Raw genomic sequence first — 14,906 nt, 5'->3', positions numbered from 1 at the left:
CAGGACACCATTGGAGATCAGAGTTGCAATGTGCCCAGCTATGGAACTACATTTCCCAGAACCCCCTGGACACATGCTGGTCATGTGACAGAACTCTGACCAACGAAATGCAGACAGGGGAAGAGGATGCCTTTAAGGGGTGGACTCGGCTGGCTGATCCCTTCTGTCATCTACCCTCCCAGTTCTTCTCGCCAGGAATGCAGCTGTGATGTGGAAGGTAGGGCAGCCCTCTTGTAACCACAAGACAGCACAGTGGTGCCCCAGACACACACCACAGCAGGTCCTGAGGGCATCGAGAACTGTCACACCGGCCCTGAACCGCCTTCCTCGGATGTCTGACGAGGAGGAAAGTAAATCCCCATCGGGTCAGGCTCTCGGTTGTCTCTTCCGTTTCTTGCAGCTGAGCACGATCCTTAACAAGAAGAGAAAACACAGAGTTTTCACCCTCCTAATGATTACCAGGATCATTAAAAGGGAAAGAGAATGTCAGGCTCTGACAGAACCTAAAGCTATGTATTAGGTCATTTCCTAATCAGGACGCTAACAAGATGCCTTCTCCAGAGACCTGCACCCAGGGAAGGAATGCTTGTGGAGAGCACCGTGGGCCGGCACAGCCTGCAAGGGCGGCTCTGAACACGGCACACACCCTGACGCACCATCGCCCTGGCCTGGCAGGGAGGGGGTCGCATCACCCTGTTCACGGAGGACGCTGGCCAGAAGCTGAGTGCGTGCCCTGGGTGCCCAGAAGGGTCTGGCAGAGTTTCCCTCCAAGGGGCATTCTCCCAGGAGCCATTCTGGAGCTCCTGGCTGCGAGAAGCCCACGGCCCAGGAGATGCCTGTGCACCTGAGCAGAGGCGGGAGGGGGAGTTGGAGAGTACTACTGGGTTCAGAGGTCAAATCACAGCCCCAGACTGCACCACGGTCTCTACTTGGGTGACCAGAGTGGAAGCGCCCAGCAGGCTGGAGCTGGGGCCCAGACAGCCCCACCCCCTCCACCAAGCGTCTCTTTGTGCCTTCAGGAGGTGATTAGGTCATGGGATGGAGCCCTCATGGGTGGGGTTAGTGCCCTCATTAAAGAGGCCCCAGAGAGCTCGCTCGCCCCTTCTGCCACGTGAGGGCCCAGCCAGAAGTTGGCAGCCTGCAGCCCAGAAGACAGTCCTCCCTGGAACCTGGCCAGGCTTCAGCCTCCAGGACCCTGAGAAATAAATGTCTGCTGGTTGTAGACAAGCAGTCTGTGGGACTTTGTTACAGCGGCCCAGGGGACTAAGACACCCCATGATTCCTCTGATCCATGAGGCAGCTCCGAGGCATCCAGTCCATCCCCAGGGCTGAGGGAGAAGCTCCCTGCACACGCCGCAGCCGGTGAGGGGCGGGCTCAGCAGGGAGAGCACGGCCAGCTCAGGGCAGTTGCCTCGACTTCAGAACCGCTCACGTTCGGGTGTCACGGGTTGGCCTCTCCTGGTTTTATCCAGCTCCCCTGACAGCTGGGGGGGCCCTGTCTCACTCGGGCGTTCTCCCTCCTGCGTTCACACCCAGCCACGCTGGCTCCCACCTGGACTCGCGCGACACCCCTCAAACCTTAGGTTCGGCCTTCTGTCCCCCAGGCTGGCAGCAGCATCCTCTCCCGTTGGCTTCCGAGGCGCGTGCTCTGGTTTTACTGTGGAACAGACACCAGGCTGCGGTCTGAGCGGGGACCCAGGACACAGTCATTTCACCCAGGGCCCATCCAGGGCCTCCGAGGTCCAGGGGTAGATTCTACTCTCCACCCGCATCAAAAGCGTCCCGGAACTGTTGACTCTGGACCTCCTTCTCGATTGTTCCTCCAGGTGCCTCTTGCCCGTGGAATAAATCACTCATCCCAGACGCCGTGGGTTGAATTTCTCCAAGGCCTTCTGCAGGCCGCATATCAACATGTTATTCATTCTTCACATGAGAAGAAAGGAGCTGAGCTCGACCTTTTCACACCTCCACCTCGCTCTCTCACTCCTGACTTGTTGGAGAGAAGCCGGGACTCCAGGGACGCTATGAGCAGCTGGCTTTAGGACGGTGTCCTTTATGACGCTGAAGGGTGAGCCACGCCCCTGGCCCTGGCAGTTCTCATGGGTCTTGTGTCCAGGGGTCCTTCTCAGGAGACACAGGTTTTCCATAATTAGAAAAAACCTCCTTTCTAAGTGACTTAACTGCTTTACAGCGTATGTCCAACCAAAGGAGTTTATAATCAATACAGGTAATCTCTCCCTGTCTGTCTCTCAACTGGTCTTCGACTGGGAAAAATACTGTTTTCAATAACACACACCACAATGCAGACCTCCGAACACACCTCCTTGGATGGAGGATTTGCAGACAATGGTTCTCAGCCGGAGGTGCGGCCCCCAAGGGGATCACATCGCACCCCCCCAGGGAGATGCTGCTTTCATTTCTGTGTGGTTTTGTTTCTGCCAGGAGGCAGCGGAGTTTAAGATGCTGTGAAATGCTGATCTGCCTCACGCCTGGCCCGAGGGCTGAGAAGATAACAAGCGCGTTTGTGCTCTAACACTTCTCACCGTTTTCCTCAAAGATGCTCAGTCCCACTCAGAGTGGAAAGGGGGGTTTGGGGAGCCCACCCTCTGTATCCCAGGCTGCCTGGGAAGGTCGTGACCCCTGAACCGCTGTGACCCTCACCAGTATGTACCAGCTGACATTTCTGTCCTCTCCCTTGTTCCACTCTGCTGGAGAAGCTCACAAATAAGAAAGCGAGCCCACCTCCCTGGCCTTGGTCGCAGGAAGATCTCGCGGCTTAGCACCCACTGACCTGCCTCCTGGTTCACTGGGCCCTGATCTTCCTGGAGACGCGCCGCCCCGTCATGTGGGTCTCAGCCAACCACGCAGCTGGCTCCTGCCACGGTGCGGCCGGGCCAGCAGTGACACCATCAGGGCAGATAAGTGGCAGTGAGACCTGGGAAGGCTGGGACAGGCCCTGTGTCTCCTGCTTGGTGTGAACGAGGTAGGCCTCGGCCTGGTGACTGCTGGAGGACACGCTGTCTGAGCACAGAGTCAGCGCGGCGACACAGAGCTGAGCGGAGATCCGACTGCGGCATGTCAGCCCTGATCCAACCTGCCCCTAGCAGGTCACAGGGGCCTGTGCGTTCCTCTGTGGATACTGCAGGTTGGGTCAGGTTTGCTTCAGAAAGTCCTTACGGATGCAGATGAAAGAGAAGGGGAGGGGAGACCCCAGCTCTCTCACCCGTATCCTTAGGAAGGGAGTGTGTCACCGCTGGGATCTTCAAAGCCATCACCCCCAGGAAAGCCCTGGAAGCTCCTGTGTCTCCTCGATGGCCATGAACAGGGGCGGTCACTCCGCCCGCAGGGAGAGCAGCGCTCCTGCCCCAACGGAAGGTGCGCTGAGTCCAGGCGCAGACGAGACGGCTCAGAGACGTGAATGAGGGGTGACCACGGCCGTCGGTGGAGCGGCTGGAGGCCGGGCAGGAGCCCCCAGGACGGCTCAGGGCCCTGGCCCTGCGGGGGCTGAGCTCTGTGTAGTCTCAGGCCCTCCTGCGGCCGCAGCCCCAGCCCGTCCTCCTCCAGCCCCTGAGCCAGCGGCTGTGACACGGGGGCCTGTCGTGAAGACACGGGCCTCCGTGGAGAGGGCGGGGCAGGGTTCCCAGGCTGCTGGGCCATTTGAATCCATCGGCAAGGGCGTGGCGACTTGTCCACACGTTTCAACAGGTGGAATAAAAATCACGGAAGAAAGGAGTCAAACCGCCAACTGATGGAGTTAAGGAGACCCTCAGTTGTGAAAATGCACCCACAGCTCCGAGAACCTGATGCAGGTGAGACGGGCACAAGCCCAGATCACACTCGCCCCACTGACTTCCGTGTGTGTTTGTTTGTTTTTTAACATCTTTATTGGGGTATAATTGCTTTACAATGGTGTGTTAGTTTCTGCTTTATAACAAAGTGCATCAGTTACACATATACATATGTTCCCATATCTCTGACTTCCGTGTTTTTAGAGCACAAGTATTAAAAAAAAAAAATCAGACAAATAAGGAGGCGGTGGGTACACTTTAATGATACAACTTAATCTGCGGGGGATGTGATCTGGTGACTCTCCATGCGATAACCCTGCCTTTCACAATTATAATTAACTGTGAGAATAAAAAGCTTGTCTACATTATAATTACTGCTTCTTAAAATGTATGTATACTTGTAACAACTAAATGGTTCAGTGTCTCGAAAAATAAATATCTTTTTCCATGTTTTATTGTGAATTGCAGCGGTCCCTCAGTATCCACAGGGATTGGTTCCAGGACCCCCCCAAGGACACCGAAATCCACAGGTGCTCAGGTCCTTTATAGACACTGGCATAGCATTTGCGTATAACTATGCCCCTCCTTCCATGCTTTAAATCATCTCCAGATCTCATAAAACCTAAAATGAGGTACAAGCCGTGTACACAACTGTAGATACATTTTAAATGCTATGTAAATAGTTGCCTTGCAGCAAATTCAGGTTTTGCCTTTGGGAACTTTCTGGAATGTTTTCCCCGGTATTTTCGATCTGAGGTGGGTTGAATCCATGGACAGAACTCACAGACATGGAGGGCCAGCTACATGTTAATCCTGTTGTACACATTTTCCTTAATAGACAATAACAGACGATTTAAGTGACTGACCTTCGCACTAGATTTATCTTCAAATCTCTTAAAACAGTAGCTGAACCAGACTGTCTGATGGACGGACGTCTGTGCTCATTAAATTACCAGCTCAGCAGCGCACTGCAGTTCCTGCCCGGGGCGTGAACACAAACACGGGGCAGATGCAGATGAAGCCCGGCCTCGCCCTCGGAGGAGACACAGAGCAGCACCCTGGCTCTGGTGTCTCACACCGGGACTCGGGTCCTGCAGCCACCGCAGCCGCACTGTGTCAGCAGCCTTTTCTAACCTCTGATTTCCATTTACCAAGGACTATTATCTGTATTTCATTTTATACTGTAGATATTCGTCGAGTCCCTATTGTATGCCGTGTGCTGTGCATTCCATGATGAACCCAAACCATGAGCTGACAGTCTAGCAGAAAAGAGCAACAGGTAGTGAGTGGCCACAGGAGGCGTGTAAGTACCAACAAGGAATGGGGGACAGCACAGGGGCGCCTCCTGGCCCAGGAGGGTATGCCAACAAGGAATGGGGGACAGTGCAGTGGTGCTCCCTGGCCCAGGAGGTGAGGCACGGGGCGGCCAGCAGTGACCAGAGAGGGAGGAGAGGGCTTTGGGCTGGGTGAACAGCGTGTGCAAAGGCCCAGTGGCTGAGGCAGAGACAGAAAAGGAGAGTGGTACAGGAGGCAGACGACCAGACTTGTTTCTTAAAAAAGCACTCGATCTGCCACAGGGAGTGCAGAGGGCAGGAGTCCAGCTAGGAGGCTGCGCGGGCACCAGGCAAGAAATGGCACTGGGTGCACTTGGGGGTGGAGGCCGTGGAGACGAGGAAACTGGGTGGATTTCAGGGAATTTTGGACATGAAATCAACAGTTAGCAGTGAGCTGGATACGAGGAGAGTCAGGGAAAGGGAATACAAGGAATGGGTTCTCTTGATTCGTCCAGGTCAATGGACTGTGGTTCAGTTTAGCAAAGTGGAAACGCTGAGCGAGGTCTGAAGTGAGGGACCGGAGATGACTTTGGCCTGTGGACGCTGCACTGCCCGCGAGACATCCAGATGCAGACATCAAGGAAACAACTGGACCCATGAATCTAGAGCTAAGAGGTAGGAATATTCTAGAGACATAACTTTGGGATCCATCAACGTACGGGCAGTTTCGAAGGCCTGGGGAATGATAAGGTTAACTACAGAAAGAAATACAGTGAGGAGAGAAGAGACCCAGGATGCACCTCTGCAGAACGCTTAACTTGCAGTGGGGAGGCTGAGCCTGAAAAGGAGACCGAGAAGGAAGGGCCGGTAAGGTGGGAGGTAAGCGGGCAGCAGCGCGCTGTGACGAGTAAAGGGTGCGGGAGGCGAGACGGGCCACACAACGTGCTCCGCCTGCCTTCTGTCTGTGGAAGAACTTCAGCCAGAGAATAAGTTTAATCAGAGAAGTGAGAAAATGCAGAAGCAAAGGAAAACAGTCAAGCAACACCAAGTATTAAGTGCGGCCACTAAACAGAGTCAAGGCCCTTTAGTCCCTCCTCAAGGGCTGTAGGTCATATTCTGAGCCACTGTAGGCGGCTCTTGTCAGGGACATGGAAGATGGTTTTGCTCAAAAACTCTATTACCTTTTTTTAAGGAAAGCTGAGAACCCTGCTTTTCTCACTGACTTTCAATAGAAAAGCACGTCTGCAGTGGGGCCCCAGTGTGTAGCACCTGCCACGGGGCCTGTGGGAACGAGGAGGGGTGGCACCCCGCTCCCGTGTGAGCCGAGGGAGGCAGGGCCCTCCCGTCCCTCTAGATGCTCACGTCCCACACTGGCACGTGCTCCTCCCAAGAGCACGGAATGCTGCTTCTCTGAATCATTAATGACACGTATTAAATGTTAAATGTCTTGACAGATCAAGAAGCCTCATTAACAATGCGCAGACGCTTCCCCCACATGCGCCAGCAGGTCCTGAAGACTTTCACCAACGCCGCGGCGCTTCTGCCTCTGGACCATGGGGAACCTGCCAGGACGAGGAAGCACTCTGCCCCAACTCACGCTTTCCCACGAGAATGCGTCGTCCTCCAGACACAGGAAATGTGTCCTCATGACACCAAGGCCCCCCCGAAATCCTGGAGGGCAAAATCACTGTGAATCACCGATGAGCCAAGACCTGTCAGGTAAGTGCCTGAGGAGCAGATCTCTCCCGCGAGGGCACAACGCCCATCACGGCGTTTCAAATCCCTGCGGGACAAGTCACGGCCTATCCGTGGGCCCCACCTCACGTGTTTTTCCAAAGGTGGTGACGCAACAGCCCAGAAGGCACATGCCTGGACCAGTGAATGCGCTCCACTCCCCTTAAACAAATTCAAATGGATTTTGATTTGCAGACTTGGGCGCGCTGCTTGCCGCTGAGCTGGATGGTCTGAAATGAGGAGACATGGAGAAAAGACCCGCCTTTATCTTCTCTGATGAAACTGCAAGTTTGCATGTCACCCTTGGTGGAAAGACCAGACTCGTGGCTAATTATCCAAATGTAACGCGCCAGTGTTGGCTGCCTAGCCCCTTGTGTCAATATGCTACTGAGGCTGGTGGGTTGGAGTACGTTTCTGAAGCTGATGTCTGGAACCTCCTACTTTAATGAGGAAAGACAGAAGAAATTTTCTGCTGTTAAAAAAGGTCTCTTCTCGGGCTTCCCTGGTGGCGCAGTGGTTGAGAGTCCGCCTGGTAATGCAGGGGACATGGGTTCGAGCCCTGGTCCGGGAAGATCCCACATGCCGCGGAGCAACTAGGCCCGTGAGCCACAACTACTGAGCCTGCGCGTCTGGAGCCTCTGCTCCGCAACAAGAGAGGCTGCGATAGTGAGAGGGCCGCGCACCACGATGAAGAGTGGCCCCTGCTCGCTGCAACTAGAGAGCGCCCTCGCACAGAAACGAAGACCCAACACAGCCAAAAAAAATAAATAAATAAATTTAAATCATGTGGGCTTCTAAGAAGACCTCTGCTTAAAAAAAAAATAAGTGGACGGTTCACATACCCATTAGCAGTAACTTGGGTACTTTCATCCATTGAAAAATAAATTCAATGTAGAAAAAAAGTAAAGTTAAGATGCATCAGGGCAAACTTAATGGTGTGTTCTAAGCTCTCAAGTGTGTTTCTCTCAGGCAGAAGGCATTCCTTCACTTGCCATTGGCTGTTACACAAGACCACTGAGAACTGGCCAGTTTATCCCCACTCCCCACAAATCACATCTCCCTCCCCCTAAAACACATTATTTCTATTCATAGAAACATTCCTAGTTGCTATAGCACAGTGTGAAATCTTCAGTTTGGCCTCAGATGCCTTTTACCTGTTAAAACCCTGAGATCAACCCTCATTGCCACCAGAGGAGCTTTTCTGCTACAGATCAAGAAAAGGAAGGGGCTCTTGAGGCAGCAGAATGCCAAGTCAGGCCACCACACTACTGAAGACGCTTTCTATGAGCATGTGGACAAACAACCGTCCTAAATGCTAAACCAAATCAAAGGAGAGCGCCTCACCTGTTTGTGCATGAGACGGATGACGTGAAGAGAAGCGCCTAACACTCCCTGGGAGAGCCAGGGGTAGTGATTCCTCCAGGGAAATATGGTAACTGGCTGCAGGCCTCACGGAGTCTTTGAAATTCACTGCTTCAGCGATCCTTGCAAATAAAAGGGATATTATTACAAAACGGTAAAGGAAGGCATTCAGCTAGAAGATGGGTTTGAAATTTAATATTAAACTTCAAATTATTGCGACAGTGATCTTTTTTGGAAGAATTTTTTTTTTTTTTTTTTTTTTGCAGTACGCGGGCCTCTCACTGCTGAGGCCTCTCTCGTTGCAGAGCACAGGCTCCGGACGCGCAGGCCCAGCGGCCATGGCTCACGGGCCCAGCCGCTCCGCAGCATGTGGGATCTTCCCAGACCGGGGCACGAACTCCGGACTCCCAACCACTGCGCCACCAGGGAAGCCCCTAGAAGAATTTTTCAATTCTGTTACTGAACACTACTCTATTTAAGACTTTATTCTGCCACCTGTAGGGACTACCAAGATAGCTGCAGTGTAATCTTGGACGACAAATAACAACCTAGTTGAGGCCCAGGAAGCTGTCAAATAACAAAGACTCAAAACGACTGGGCATAGACTCTCCCCAATCCCACTTAATCGCTGTGTAGCCTTGGGGAGTTCACTTACATTGCCTGAACTTCAGTTTCCCTAATTATAAAATGGGGCGATAAACAGTAGCATGGTGGATGAGAGGAAGAAACAAGTTGTTTTCCTCCACACATCTTAGCTTCCTCGGCTGGAGCCCTGGACGTCAGACTGACTAGACAGACTAACAGAAGAAAAACCAACAGAAGTTTATTAACACGTGCGTCAGAGTACTCGGCGATGAGCAACCCAAAAGAGCCGTTAGTACCTGGGTTAGCACCTAGCCTCTTAACTGAAGGAATGATGAACTTTCGGAGAAGTGACAGGGCTTTGAGTTTCTAGGGTGGCAAACTGTGGAAGGCAGGCCCGTGGGGGGACTGATGGAAGAGGAAGAATAGTCAGTGAGTTTTGTTACGTAGATTCCTCCTGGGATGTCGCTAGGTGATAAGGGTCTAGGTTTGTCTCTGGTTCTTCCTAGTCAGAAAGGGGAGCGGAAGACAACTTTATAAGTGTATGCCCCGCTTTTAGGAAACAGGTGGAGTCCAGAGGGCTTTTTTGGTGTCTGTTTCTTCAAGTCTGCCTTCAGGATAAAAAACAAAACAAAAAACACGCCCCCCCCCCAAAAAAAACCCAAATAGAAACAAAACAAAAAACCAACCAAACGAAAAACACCAACCAAACAGAAAAAGACTGCCTTCAGCTCAAAATGATCCTTATGACCAAGTGGCATACTTTGAGGTGGCGTACTTTACTCCACTTCAGTGGACATCTGCTGTTTCGCCTCTCAGCAGCCCTTCATTCTCCTGTAAAAGTCTCCTCAACTTCCCTCCAGGTGACCGTCTCCTTCCCCACTGGCAGCCCATGTAATTTGAAGTTGACTCCATCCTGGGCTTAAAGGTAAACCCTACTGGACTTCCCTGGTGGTGCAGTGGATAAGAATCCGCCTGCCAATGCAGGAGACACGGGTTCGAGCCCTGGTCTGGGAAGATCCCACGTGCTGCGGAGCAACCAAGCCCGTGAGCCACAACTACTGAGCCCTCATGCCTAGAGCCTGTGCTCCCCAATGAGAAGCCCGCGCACCGCAATGAAGAGTAGCCCCCGCTCGCTGCAACTAGAGAAAGCCTGCGTGCAGCAACGAAGACCCAACACAGCCAAAAATAAAATTAATTAATTAATTAAAAAAAAAAGTAAGCCCTGTTATTCAGGCCCAAATGAATCAGTGCACTGTGTTCCTCAAGGCCATGGTTATTGATCAGGGCTGAGCACACCATCCAGTAAGATCCAGAAAGGTGCAACACGATGAGGTAGAGACGCTGGTTCAAAGATTCTCACTTCTCTTCACTAGATGTCAGCCCGGAAAGATGAGGTCCTGGGAGCGACTTTCACACATGAGGAGAGAGAGTGACTGAGAAGGGAGCCCACCTTGCGAAGAGAGCAGAGAGATTTTGCCAAGGGACATCAGCTGGACCCTGGATGAAGCTGTTCCTGAAGCTCGTGTATCCATGGACCTTCCAAAGCACACGTGCCAGGGAAAATACACTTTTGATGAAGACACTTTAGGTGGAGTTTTTTGTCATTTATAACCCAAAATACCCTACCTGGCACATAGAGTACTTGTCTCATGGAGGACTGATGCAGACCTGAGGCGGTATTGACTTGGTGTCCAGTAGGTGTACCATAACAGGCGTGGGGCGTCCAGTGGGCGGGCCCTAACAGGCGGGGGGCGTGCAGTGGGCGTGCCCTAACAGGCGGGGGGCGTGTAGTGGGCGTGCCCTAACAGGCGGGGGGCGTCCAGTGGGCGGGCCGTAACAGGCGTGGGGCGTCCATTGGGCTGGCCCTAACAGGCGGGGGGCGTGCAGTGGGTGGGCCCTAACAGGCGGGGGGCGTGCAGTGGGCGGGCCCTAACAGGTGGGGGGCGTCCAGTGGGCAGGCCGTAACAGGCGTGGGGCGTGCAGTGGGCGGGCCGTAAGAGGCGGGGGGCGTGCAGTGGGCGGGCCCTAAAAGGCGGGGGGCGTGCAGTGGGTGGGCCGTAAGAGGCGGGGGGCGTGCAGTGGGCGGGCCCTAACAGGCGGGGGGGCGTCCAGTGGGCGGGCCCTAACAGGCGGGGGGCGTGCAGTGGGCGGGCCGTAAGAGGCGGGGGGCGTGCAGTGGGCGGGCCCTAAAAGGCGGGGGGCATGCAGTGGGCGGGCCGTAAGAGGTGGGGAGCGTGCAGTGGGCGTGCCCTAACAGGCGGGGTGCGTGCAGTGGGCGGGCCCTAACAGGCGGGGGGCGTGCAGTGGGCGGGCCGTAAGAGGCGGGGTGCGTCCAGTGGGCGGGCCCTAACAGGCGGGGGGCGTCCAGTGGGCGGGCCCTAACAGGCGGGGGGCGTCCAGTGGGCGGGCCCTAACAGGCGGGGGGCGTCCAGTGGGCGGGCCCTAACAGGCGGGGGGCGTGCAGTGGGCGGGCCCTAACAGGCGGGGGGCGTGCAGTGGGCGGGCCCTATCAGGCGGGGGGGCGTGCAGTGGGCGGGCCCTATCAGGCGTGGGGCGTGCAGTGGGCGGGCCGTAACAGGCGTGGGGCGTGCAGTGGGCGTACCGTAACAGGCGTGTGGTATACAGTAGGTGTACCGTAACAGGCGTGTGGCGTCCAGTAGGCGTACCGTAACAGGCGTGTGGCATACAGTAGGTGTACCGTAACAGGCGTGTGGCATACAGTAGGTGTACCGTAACAGGCGTGTGGCGTCCAGTAGGCGTACCGTAACAGGCATATGGTATACAGTAGGTATACTGTATACAGTAGGTGCTCAGTGACTTACTGAATGAGTTAGAACCTGAGACACTGCACCATGCCCCTGAGACGCAGGATCATCTACCCCCCAGCATGGGTGCCTTACCATCTACTCGCTGCTTCTCTCCTCTGGACCCCATGTGCCTCCCAGCTTAGCTCTGCAAAGCAAGGACTGACGTTTCTGCTCAGTTACAGATGTCGGCAAACTCCGACCCCCGGTTCCCATCTGACATTTAACAAGCCCCTGGGAGCTGAGTGCACCATATTCTCCCTCCTTTGATAACTGGTTTTCCCTAAATAATAGTCTCGAACACAGTGTTCAGTGACACTGTACTGATGTAGGGCCGGGGGGCACGCGCGGCACGCGCCCCTGCCCCAAACGCTACATGGTTTCCTTACACACTTCCTGGATGAACAGCAGGCCCCCAGGAAGCATGCAGGGACGTCCCACTGCGAGGACGACTGAAGCCTCCCGGGCCGCTTGTCATTAGGAGACTCTGGCCAGGACAGGAGTAGAACCCAGGGCCCTGAACAGATAAGCCCCTAATCCAGCCTTAGGAAACCCTGAAGGGGGCCTGGAAGTGGCCAACACCATTTACTAAGCCCCACAGAAATCCCTCAGCATTAAATTGGGCAAATAGGAGCTCTTCCTCAGCTAACTGCCTCCCTCCTCCCCTCCCCTCTCCAACCTGCACACTCTCACACAGGCTGAGGACGGCCCCCCACCATCTGGAAAGGGAGCCCAGGACGGTGCCCTCGGGGTCCCCGCCGGCCTTTTCAGTCAGGCCCAGCACCGTGGGATCGTCCTGAACATCAACAGAAACACTGAAAATCAAACTTGCTTCAGAACCACACCAGCTGGATGCACTGAATGCATGAGAACAAACTACTTAGGGTTTGGGTGTTGGTTTGTTTTGCCACTTCACGCTGAAGCGTGCAGAGGAACAGGCAGCATTTCTCGTGCATTTCCTGTGGGCCAGGGCCTGTCCTCACAATGACCAGAGGTGGTGGGTGATGCTGTATCTCATTTCTCAGACTGGGAGCTGACCACACAGAGCTCACACAGACAAGCCAGAGAGCTGGCCCGCGTCACCCAGGCCAAGGGGCTCCAGGCCGTCTAACGTAGACAAGGGGCCACTGAGAGGCTCAGGCCAGGACAAGGTCCCAGCTCCACTCCGATCCTGGGAGCTAAGCGTTGAGACGGGACCCTCAGAGGCTGCACGGAGCGGGGAGTCCCTGAGTCACTGCATGGAGGACGCCCCCGCTGACCATATGGGACTTGGCAAGAAGGAGAAGCAAATGTCTATTTGGTATGGCAGTGACAAGGGGGGCGGACTGGCAAGACTGAAAAACAAATGAATCCCATGCTCCAACGCAGACACGGGCTGGGGAGCACCCGCCTCAGGAACAAGCGCAGAGGGGCCTCAGCGCCCGCCCACCCCCGGGCTTGGAGACAACACACCCACACGGCCTCCCACCAAGCCGGCGCCCATCTGGCCTGGGCCCGACTCCTGCTCGCTCTGCCTTGGCCCCAGGTCCTCCCGCAGAAACCCCGGTTCTCCCGCCGGCTCTGCCTCTCCCATTTTTCGATTCCCCGCGCCCCGCCCCCCGTCCCCCCGGACCTCAGCATCCCCGGTTCTATCCCCCACGGCTGCACATCCCACCAGCCTTTGAAAGTAAGGGGAGAGCCAGTCGGGCAGGGCTTCGGGGCAGGTTTCTCACGGTGGGCTTCAGACTCCCCTGTCCCGCTGGACGGGGGCTCCTGGAACATTCTTTTCTCTTAACACCCATCCCGGAAGTGCTTCCCATGGGGAGCCGGGAAGTGCTCAGACACTGGTAGCCTTGTTCCCACCCATAGCTCCTTATGATTGGCTGAGCCCTTGTGCCACTCCTGCCCCTCTTGGCTAGTGATTGGTCTAGAGTGGTCATGTGACCCAGTTCTGACCAATGAGCTGTGAGGGAATATCTGCAGGGGGAACCATGGGGAAGATTTTGCTTCCTTGGTAAGAGGGAGTCAGCCCTAGCCCTGAATTCCCGTCCTGGCCATTGTCAGTGCAGTCCTCAGCGTATTCCCACTGCTGCCATTAGGAAGCAGAGCAGGATGTGGGAAGCCTGACGTCCAGGGTTTGCCTGGGACTGAGGCATTTCCCAGGACCCTGGACTGCCAGTGCTAAAACCAGAATGTTCCAGACAAACTGAAGGACTTGGCTACAGCATGGCGGCAGAGCCAGACCCACTGAAGCCTGACCGTGCAGTCTGCCCGGGAATCGCCTGCCCGTGGGCTTCTTGTGCTGAGTAAATGTCCTGTGTTCTAAACGTGACTTAGGTATATTATCCTGTTACTTGCAGCCAAGAGCATCTTACGGACAGAGACTTGGGTCATCTAATTATCCCTGTGTCACAGATCGGGAAACTGAGGCTTACGGAGGTTGAGTAACTTGCCCAAGGACACAGAGCTTGGGGCCGTACCCAGGCTTGCCTGATTCCAGAATCACTGGGCTGCCTCCTGCAGCTCAGGACATCCCCTTGTAGCCTTTTTCAGACCCTCTTAACCCAGCCTCTTGAAATCAGTAAGTGGTTCTTGGTCATCCTGGATCCCCAGAACCTAGTTTGTCCTATGAGTGAATGAGTGAAATCTGAGAATTCCAGCTGGGAAGCATTGTCAAATGAGTAATAATAACTCTTCTTAAGTTATACTGTATAGGTAAATATTATTAATGTATGAAATTATATGAAGTTCCTAAAATTTAAAATGCCATGGTATGTTGTCAGTCATGATTGCAGTTATTATCTTAAGATGTTCTATATCAGAAATGGCTCAATTTCCTTGACAATCACATTGTAATCAGGTCTTTAAGCATGCTTTTTGAGCCTTTTGTCATTTAGAGACAGTTATTGTCTTACTGTCTTATTCTGATGCTTTTACAAAAATACTTGGAGATGACTTGCTTTTATGCTGAAGACTCAGTAGCAAAAGACTTCCACTTTGTATGAGGGTTATTTCAGAAACAGCTCTCTCGTGTAAGGCTACTGAAGAAATAGTATCAATAATAGGGTCTCTTTTCACTATGTATGTCCCACACTCAGTTGAGTCTCTCCTAAGCGCTCACCACACTCAGCTGACTAGCTTCTCATGAAGTATTGTTGCTTTCTGCACTGAATACTCCCTTGGTTCCAGGCAACAACCCTAACCTTGCAACTTTGCTTCCAGCACTACAGGAAGGAAACAACCACGGCTACATTTTGTTAACAGATTATTTTCTTGCTTCCAGGAATGACTTACAGGAAGCCCCTATCGATAAGGCTGATCGGATTTAATTTACAGATGGGTCCTACTTAAAGGATGAACAAGGACATTATTGAGTTGGA

At 54.0% G+C, this 14,906-nt stretch overlaps 1 long non-coding RNA gene across 1 annotated transcript; it reads right to left on the bottom strand.

The window, feature by feature from the left end:
• Window positions 1-3,893: 3,893 nt before the first annotated feature.
• Window positions 3,894-13,318, bottom strand: LOC132598383 (uncharacterized). Its single transcript, XR_009566505.1, has 5 exons — window positions 13,160-13,318; window positions 11,644-11,695; window positions 10,194-10,279; window positions 8,141-8,280; window positions 3,894-7,026 (listed from the first exon to the last, which is right to left on the bottom strand). It is a non-coding gene; the product is annotated as an uncharacterized lncRNA (long non-coding RNA).
• Window positions 13,319-14,906: the final 1,588 nt, after the last annotated feature.

Source organism: Globicephala melas, chromosome 13 (genome assembly GCF_963455315.2).
Source record: "Globicephala melas chromosome 13, mGloMel1.2, whole genome shotgun sequence".
Lineage (NCBI taxonomy): Eukaryota > Metazoa > Chordata > Mammalia > Artiodactyla > Delphinidae > Globicephala > Globicephala melas.
This window is presented reverse-complemented; position numbering and strand designations above follow the sequence as displayed.